The sequence below is a fragment of the Lycium ferocissimum genome, chromosome 8 (genome assembly GCF_029784015.1).
Source record: "Lycium ferocissimum isolate CSIRO_LF1 chromosome 8, AGI_CSIRO_Lferr_CH_V1, whole genome shotgun sequence".
Lineage (NCBI taxonomy): Eukaryota > Viridiplantae > Streptophyta > Magnoliopsida > Solanales > Solanaceae > Lycium > Lycium ferocissimum.
This window is the reverse complement of record NC_081349.1, coordinates 29,685,726-29,695,425: the sequence shown is the minus strand read 5'-3', so window position 1 is coordinate 29,695,425 and position 9,700 is coordinate 29,685,726.

Sequence of the window (9,700 nt, the reverse complement as noted above, 5' to 3'; positions counted from 1 at the left end):
CATCCAAACACGTACCCGCACCTCGCCCAAATAGACCTTTTCGTAATTTTACACCATTGGAGAGAGCCGTTAAGCGTTGTTTTTGAAAGCCGCAAGCTTCGGACTTATTATATCCGTGGAAGGTAGAATTCCATCCTTTGCCCGCAGAAGTTTTGATCCTGCTAAAACGTGTGCATATCGTTCGGGGGTAAAAGGCCGTACTCGATCGTTGTTACGCGTTGAAACATAAGGTTGAAGATCTTATTGAAGCAAGCGAGATCATGGTCAAACAACCGAGCACAAATCGTGGATAACCCGCTCCCGACACATGATGAGGCCTCGATAAATATGATTGGTATAGATGAAAATGATGATGATCCGCCAAATTTATAGTTGCACCGGTGAATAGCGTGGAAGATGCGATCTTATAGTCATTGGTTTCTCCGGCTATAGTGGTAGAGGTTGTCCTCGTCGAGATATTAGGGAAAGCTTCATCAACACCTATGGAGATAGCTCAGCGCCAAATCGGTTGCCGCGCAATATCACCAAAGTTACTACGGAATTATCAACAAGGCATGGGATGGAATGTCGAGGGAAAGAAACGATGTCGACAAGATTAAGACGTCGGGAATGACAAGGTCGGGAAGATGTTATACCCCGGAAGAGCTAGCTAGATTGAGGCAAACCAAAGAAGGCGATGTGCCTCCAAAAAGAGGCGACGGAAGTTTCCGAGGCCGAAGAATTTTTGAGGAAGATTAAGGCCGGTGAATACTCGAGTTGTGGATCGGTTGAAAAAGACTAATGCCCGTATTCCTATCCTTTCTTTGCTTTTGAGTTCGGATGTACACGGAGAAATGCACTCTTGAAGATTCTAAGGAAGCATGTGTTCGACCGAAACTGTTAGTGAGACATTAGCCTAATGATTGGGCACGTGCTTGACGATCATCGATCGGCCTTTCGATAATGATGAATCGCACTCCAGCAGGGATGTAGTCACAACAAAGCGCTCCATATATTGTCAAATGTCGTAACATGTTTATTGTCTAAAGTGTTGATTGATGGAGGCTCGGGCTTAACATTTGCCGTGGCCGAGTACGAAGAAGATCGGATATAATACTAGCAAGCTTAAAACAAGTGATATGAATATTCGAGCATTTGATGGGGCTCAAAGGCGTCCTATTGGAGAAATAGAATTAAACGTGTTGATTGGACCAGTTGAGTTCATTATGGATTTTCAAGTACTTGATATCCCCACGACATACAACATGTTGTTAGGAAGGCCGTGGATCGAAGGCCGGAGCCGTGCCATCTACTTTGCATCGGTACCGTCAAATTCGAGTGGAATCAACAACAAATATGCATACAAGGAGAATGTGACACGTCCATCTATCGACTCAAATATCATACTCATCATTATTAGCTTAGAGAAGTGAAAATAAATACTATCTTAAGCGGTCGCGCGTGCAAGAGTGTCACCTCGAAAGTCGGAGGGCGGCGGAATATACATCGCCGAACATATATGCACATATACAAACGTAAGGGCCATTATGGCCACCATAACAAACAGGACCGCATTCAGATGCAAATCATAAACAAATCGAACATACATAGGACCCACGACCCACACATATGACTACAGGCCTCTACAAATCGAAACAACATATGACGGGACGGGGCCCCGCCGTACCCCAAATAATCATGTGTGCAAATGCGTATACATCACAAAAGATATGTACCAACATCGGGCTCGGATCAAAAGGAGCACTGCGTAATAGCGAGAATGTGTGGCCTACTGCGAGATCACGAACCTCCGTAGCCTGCTGCGGGCATGAAACGCAGCCCCCGAAGAAAGGGGGGTCAGTACGAAAGATGTACTGAGTATGTAAAGCATAAAGTACAGAAATCCAAACCATAACTGAAGTGAAGGGTACAGAGAGAAAATACCGGATCAAAGTATCAGAATCTGTACTGAAGACACATGTACATAATGCAAATAGAAAATCATGCATAAGGCTCAGGAACGTGGTCACCACTCCGACGCTGGTGCCACAACACAGCATACTCCAGAAGGTTTCAAATCTCCGTACAAACCCCGAACATATCATATCACACACATATCATATCGCGACGTCTCGCGTCAGCAAAACAAATCATAGCATTAGCCATATCACAGCATAACTCCATATACGGTAACCGGCCCTATGGCGAGGTCTCGGAAACCGCAACACAGCATACTTCCGAATTTATCATGGTGCGCACGATCACAAACCGGCCCGGGAACCGGTGAACGAAATCATAGTATAGGCACGAGCAGAGTAGTGCAGAAGCCATATGCAAACACAATTATGTTCCAAGAATCGGCAAACAGATACATATACATACTCATGTTAAGATCGGAAGGCTCGAAATAAGTATCGAGTCGGTCAGGATTAGCACACAAAAGATGCGAGCCTTTAGATTTACCAAGCTTTCGAAAAGTACTTTATGAGCCATATTCTGAAAATTTAGTGTCGTTCACATTTAAGAGCTTTTAAATAACTTATGGAACAAACCAGACGGAGTCTTAAATTCATAGGCAAAGGTCCCATCTTTATGTCAAACCAAAGTAGATTAAGTAGGACAAACAAAGAAAAACCTTGGGACTAGTGGGCCCACCTCGGGTCAAATCGAGGCGGCGGGCACAAATTACGAACATTGGACTCATGGAGTCAGCTATGTAGGTTTCAAAACAATTCTATCACATTTGCGCAAATTATGGATGTTTGAATAGTTTTCCAACAAAACATAGAAGTCATGATTCAATTGTCTTGAATGAATAGTAACTAAAATCAAACTCGGGTTTCGATGAGCGGGATAACCCCGAGGCTCAAATTCAAACCTAGTATATCTCGGACATGCCAAAAGAAGAAAAGGGATAGCTTTACATACCTTACGTGCGTCTTACGCTCGCTTAAACTCAAATCCCGTTTGCTTCAAAATCTGCAATTGGTCATGGTTGCCAAATATAGGTTTCAAGCTTTTATGCATTCGACTCAAATCCATATTTGTCTACCGAAATTTCGGCAGCATTTCCCCTATAAATTCAACATCCCCGAGACTTAGCTCGGCCATAATATCAACAACAACAACCACAACAATATCAACAATACCAACAATCAACCGAAAACACATTTCTAATACAAATAGTCTTTTTCCAACATAATGCAACAACTTCTATTCTTAACTTCACATTCCCAACTAACTTCAATATTTCCACATTCATTTACTAATCAAAATCATTCCAACACAATCCGGAAGTATTCCATATCATTACACAAAGTATTTGCAAAACATACAAAAATTCCACCGAAATCATAATTCATTCAAAACCTCCATTCTTCGACATAAATGTTCATAACACATTTTCGTCTCCCAAATTCGTCATCAACAATCATAATTCACATCTAGAATCTTACTTCCATACTTATATAACAATTCATATAAAAATCACATAATTTCCCATAACAACATACTACCAACTCCAATATTAACTTAAATCGTTAAACCTTTATTTACGTCATAAATGTCATAACGACACAACTAACAACCTAAATGAATTTCATTTCATTATCTTTCTACACCATGCATACCATTCGGCCATACACCCTTTCACACCCACACACGGCCATGCACACACAACACAATTTCCATAATTCTCGTTCAATTCCAATCATTATAACATATACACTTATTCCATAACATGAAAGAAGGAAATTCTTACCTTTTTCTTCAATTTTCCACTTGCCACAAACGTCGTCCTTTCGCTAAACTAATTATACCACGTCGAAGAGCGTCTTGAACTTACTAAGAATTCAAGAAGAAAGAGATTTTAAGATCAAAGTTGGAAGGCTAGAAATTTCTTTCTCTCCTTCTTTCTTATTCGGCCGAATGGCCATTCCCATGGAGCTCTCAAGTTTCTTTTTTGTTTCTTGAATTTTCTTGAAGATTAGCTCCCTTATATTAATTAGTCACATGACTAATCACATGACTAAATAAATGGGCTTGGATATCCCTCATGGATCATGGCCGGCCAAGCCTTTCTTTTGGGCCTTGATTTCTTCTTTTTTTTTTGAGCCCAATAGGTTATAAATCGTATTTCGTAATTTCCGAAACAAATTTTCAAAATTTTAATTTTGCCCTTGGCCTTCCTCCGTATTTCCACATCAATATTTTTCATGAACAACACACATATATTATCTAAAATCAAAATAGCACCTCACCTCCTACAAGTCACAATTATTTCAAAATTTCCGAATACGCGAAGATGCGGGATATAACAAAGATATTCCTAAGACAGCTTTCAGGACCAGATATGGGCACTAGAAGTTTTGTGTCATGTCTTTCGGGTTGACGAATGCGCCAGCAGACTTCATGGATCTTATGAACAGAGTGTTTAAGCCGTATCTCGATCTCTTCGTGATTGTCTTCATCGATAATATTTTAGTATACTCCCGCAGCGAGTCAGATCATGCTCAGCACCTCAGAGTAATATTACAGACACTTAAGGACCATCAGCTATTCGCAACATTTTCCAAGTGTGAATTTTGTCTCAAGTCTGTGGCATTCTTAGGCCATGTTATTTCCAAAGAGGGTATTCGAGTTGATAACACTAAGATTGCGGCTGTCAAGAGTTGGCCTAGACCTATATCTGTTTAAAATATTCATAGTTTCTTGGATCTGGCTGGTTACTACAGGTGTTTCGTAGAGGGAATTTCCTCCATCTCAGCTCCGTTGACTAGATTGAATCAGAAAAAGTCTAAGTTTCGATGGTCAGATGCTTGTGAGTGCAGTTTCGAGGAGTTAAAAACAAGGTTGACTTCAGCTCCGGTTTTGACCTTGCCGGAAGGGACCGAGGGGTTCGTAGTTTATTGTGATGCTTCGGGAGTGGGTCTCGGATGTGTCTTAATGCAGTATGATAAGGTTGTAGCTTATGCATCTCGTAAGCTCAAGGTTCACAAGAAGAATTATCCGACTCATGACCAAGAGTTGGCAGCTGTAGTTTTTGCACTTAAGATATGGCGTCATTATTTGTATGGAGTGCATGTTGATATTTTCACAGATCATAAAAGCTTGCAGTATATTTTCAAGCAAAGAGAGTTGAATCTTAGGCAGAGAAGATGGCTCGAATTGTTTAAGGACTATGACGTGGATATTCTCTATCATCCATAGAAGGCGAATGTTGTAACCGATGCTCTCAGTTGGCGTTCCATGGGAAGTTTAGCTCATGTTAATGCAGATAAGAAAATTATGACCAAGGAAGTCCACCGTTTGGCCAGTCTTGGGCTTCGACTATTGGACTCCGAGGATGGCGGTGTGGTTGTTCAAAATAGAGCCCTTTCCTTCTTAGTCGTTGAAGTTAAAGAGAAGCAGTATAAATAACCCTACTTGTTGCAGCTGAAAGAGGGGATTCACAAGCATAAGATGACAGCTTGCGAACAAGGGGGAGTTGACGGAACCTTGAGATATCGAGGCAGATTGTGTGTGCCAGACGTAGATAGGCTCAGAGAGCGAATTATGTCTGAAGCTCACCACTCCAGGTATTCCATTCACCCAGGTTCCACAAAGATGCATCACGATCTTAAGGAGATTTATTGGTGGAATAACATGAAGAATAATGTAGCAGATTTTGTGGCTAAGTGTCCAAATTGTCAGCAAGTGAAAGCCGAACACCAGAGGCCTGGTGGCTTGGCTCAGAATATTGATATTCCCGTTTGGAAGTGGGAGATGATAAATATGGATTTCGTAGCAGGTTTACCTCGTTCAGCTAGGAGGCATGATTCAATTTGGGTGATTGTGGACAGACTTACGAAGTCAGCGCACTTCTTACCAGTTAAGACCACAGATGCAGCGGAGGACTATGCCAACTTGTATCTTCGCGAAATTGTCAGACTTCATGGGACTCCAGTGTCTATTATTTCAGATCGTGGTGCTCAGTTCAAAGAAATTTTTTGAAAATCCTTTCAAAAAGGATTGGGTTCAAAGGTTAACCTCAGTATAGCTTTTCACCCTCAAACAGATGGCCTGGCAGATCGCACTATTCAGAACCTTGAGGATATGTTGAGGGCATGTTTCCTTGATTTCAAAGGTAATTGGGATGATCATCTACCCCTTATTGAATTTTCTTAGAATAACAGTTATCATGCTAGTATTGGGATGGCATCGTTTGAAGCTCTTTATGGGCGGAGGTGTAGATCACCGATTGGTTGGTTCAAAGTTGGTGAAGCAGAGTTGTTGGGACCAGATTTGGTCTATCAGGCTATGGAAAAGGTCAAGTTAATTCAAGAGCATTTGAAGACGGCTCAGAGTCGCCAGAAGTCTTACACAGATGTGAGACGGAGAGATTTAGAGTTTGAAGTTAATGATTGGGTATTTCTTAAAGTCTCGCCTATGAAGGGTGTCATGAGGTTTGGTAAGAAGGGGAAACCTAGTCCCCACTATATTGGACCATACAGAATTCTGCGAAAAGTTGGTCTAGTAGCTTATGAGTTTGAATTGCCACAAGACTTGGTCGCCGTACACCCAGTATTTCATGTGTCCTTGTTGAGAAAGTGTGTGGGAGACCCCTTGTTGGTTATTCCAACTGATGGCATAGCATTCAATGATAGTTTGACTTACGAGGAAGTCCCAGTGAAAATCCTTGATCGTAAGGTTTGCAAGTTGAGACCTAAAGAGGTAGCCTCAGTAAATTTTGTGGAGAAGTCAGAAAGTTGAAGAGGCTACATGGGAAGCCGAAGAAGACATGAAGTCCAGATATCCTTAACTCTTAAGACATGAAGTCCAGATATCCCTATCTTTTTGAAGAATCAGCAGAAACCGGTGAAGGTATTGTACTTCCCCTCTCAGATCCTTCCTTATATAGTTTCCACATTATCAGTATTCAGCCTGTTAGACAGTCAGTTTAATAGTTACTCAGCTTAATAGATAATTCAGTCCAGACCCTTTTAGTTCAGTTTTCATGTGCTCATGTCAGTTCGTGTGCACATGTTTCAGCAATCCCTTCTAACCAAAATCCGTCATTCGAGGACGAATGATCCCAAGGGGGAGATATTGTAACACCTCAGACCTTTAACTTAAGCTTTGACCATGATTCCAGACTTAGAAAACAAGATAAAGAATATGGGGATTGGAAATTTTTCTTCATCCGTCAGTTGGGGATTTACGCCCCAGAATATGGACCGTATTTCAGTATACGGCCCGTATTTCAAGTCGTAAAGTGACACCCAAAATCACTGTGCATTCTGGAATTTGGCTTGTGGAATTTTATATTGGTAAATACGGACCGTATTTTGAAATACGGCCGTAAACTGTGATCGTATTTAAGAAGGAAACATAAAGTAGTGTTTCTGCTTGAAATATGTTGAATTACGGTCCAGGTTTATGGACCGTAATTCAGTATACAGACCGTATTTTGGTCCGTATTTCCCAACCCGCACCAGAACCTATAAATACCAGCCTTCAGTTATTTTATTTCGTTTTTCATAATTTCAAGCCCTAGAAACGAAGTGTTCTTCTCCCAACAAACCACAACAGCAAGGTAAGTCATTCCAAGCTCTTCCAAATCAATTGTATCATATATGCTCTTAATCTAATCATGAAACCATGTTCTTAACATAGAGTTTTCAAGAAAACTCAATTAAAGAGCATAAAGAGCAAAACCTTGGAACTCTTTTCCAAGACCAAATTATTGTTCAAGTTTGGGAGCAATTCCAGGTATGTTAAGCATACTATATACATGCTGAACATTGTTTAATCATCCTCATACAATAATCATAGTTCCCAGTAATCCAACAAGTTTATGATTTTGCCCTAGTTCTTGATTTTCATAACTTAGGGTTAGAGTTCAGTTTTCTGATTATGTTCATACTTGTTTATATATGCTATGGGCCCTAACTTAATCTAAAAGACTTATAATCAATCTACGAGTCTCAGAATGCAGTCTAAGTCATCAGTCATGATAAAGAGTCAGTAGTCAGTTTTACCCCTGTTTCTTCATGTTTGATTGGGCCCAAGGCCATAGTTATGATTCATATGCATATGTAATTATTTTGGGCCTAAGGCCATAGCTTTGAGATCTCGTTATTTATTGGGCCCGAGGCCATAGTTACATGATATTTGCACAGGTGGTTTCTATACAGATCAACTCATGATATGAGTATTCAGTTTCATTATACTTTATTGTTCATGTATCCCTTATCATTGCTTCAGTTGCTTATCATACTTGTACAATTCAAATGTACTAACGTCCTTATGCATGGGCCTGCACTTCACGGTGCAGAGTCTGACTTTCAGGAGGATACAGCAGCCGCTTAGCTTCCAGCACTTTGACTAAATCAGCTAGTTGGTGAGCCCCTCTTATTCAGGGCTTCCCGTCTATTTCCAGCTTTCGAGTATTAGTTAGTTCATTAGTATTTGAGGCATGTTAGGGTCTTGTCTTGACCTGGTTATTCTTACAGTATTTTGATCATAGGGTAGACACAGTCTTTAGTCAGTTATATTGGTTTTGCCTCACAACATTTATTTCCGCATCCTCTATTGTATTTGAGTTAGAATATTCTCTTGGTTCATTTTATATCTTGCATGATTTCATGATACAGCTGTTAGACTCAGCAGCCATGGGTTTGCTCAGTCATAAACAGTCAAGCACCGAGTGCCGTGTCACGCCCAGGCCATGGTTCGGAGCGTGACAGAGTTGTTGTTCAAAATAGGGTGTATTCCTCCCTAGTGGCCAAAGTAAAGGGGAAGCAATTTAGTGATCCATTCTTATTGGAGATAAAGGAGGGGATTCAAAAGCATAAGACAACAGCTTTTGAACAAGGGGGAGATGATGGTACTGTTACACCCTGTACTTGCGGAGAAGCATTTATCAAATTTAAGCGTAAGTATGTTGAACTATGGCTAAGTAAAATGACTTTGGAGTATAAGGGACGAAGCGTTATTAAGTATATTTTATGAGTAAAGGATGGATATGAGGAATTCTGGAAGGTCCTATAAGGAATTGAGTGGAAGGAGTTGAGTTAGTATGACTTTGGAAAAAGATGAGCATTACTTTGAACAACAAAGTATGAGCTAACTTGGGGAAATAATATCTTTTACTCTATGAGGAGTTTTGAAGTAAAGCAAAAGCCTAAATTGAAGTTCATGAAGTCTAGTTTCCAACGCAACAAACCACTCATCGATATGACGTCAAAGGATAGAATTATGGACGTTACAAGTCAGGCTCGCAGAGCAGAAACGTGCAGCTACAGTGCGCTATAGTACCCGAAAATTCTAGGTCGGTGCCAACTGACTCTAGAACTCTATAAAAGGGGTTTCAACCCTTATTTTTTCATCCAAACACCCCTAAACATATCCCAAATCCTCTAGAACATTCCTCCAACTTCCACAACAAGCACATATATTCCTGTAAGTCTATATGACAATTTTGGTCATTTTTATTTTTAACATAGCCCCAAGTCCTAGGAAGTCCTAGAAACCTCTCCAAACATATTCCAACATATTTCCAAGCCCAAACCAAGGATCAAAGTGAAGATTAAAGTGGTTAAGGGTTCCAAGTGAGGTCTACACTTGTCTCCTCTTCTTGAAGATGTTTGGGTGAGTATTTTTAAGGTGGAGTAACCGTGTAATTGAAGTGTTCTTGAATTTTGAGGTAAGATTTCATCTTAGTTTCATGTTTATGAGTTTG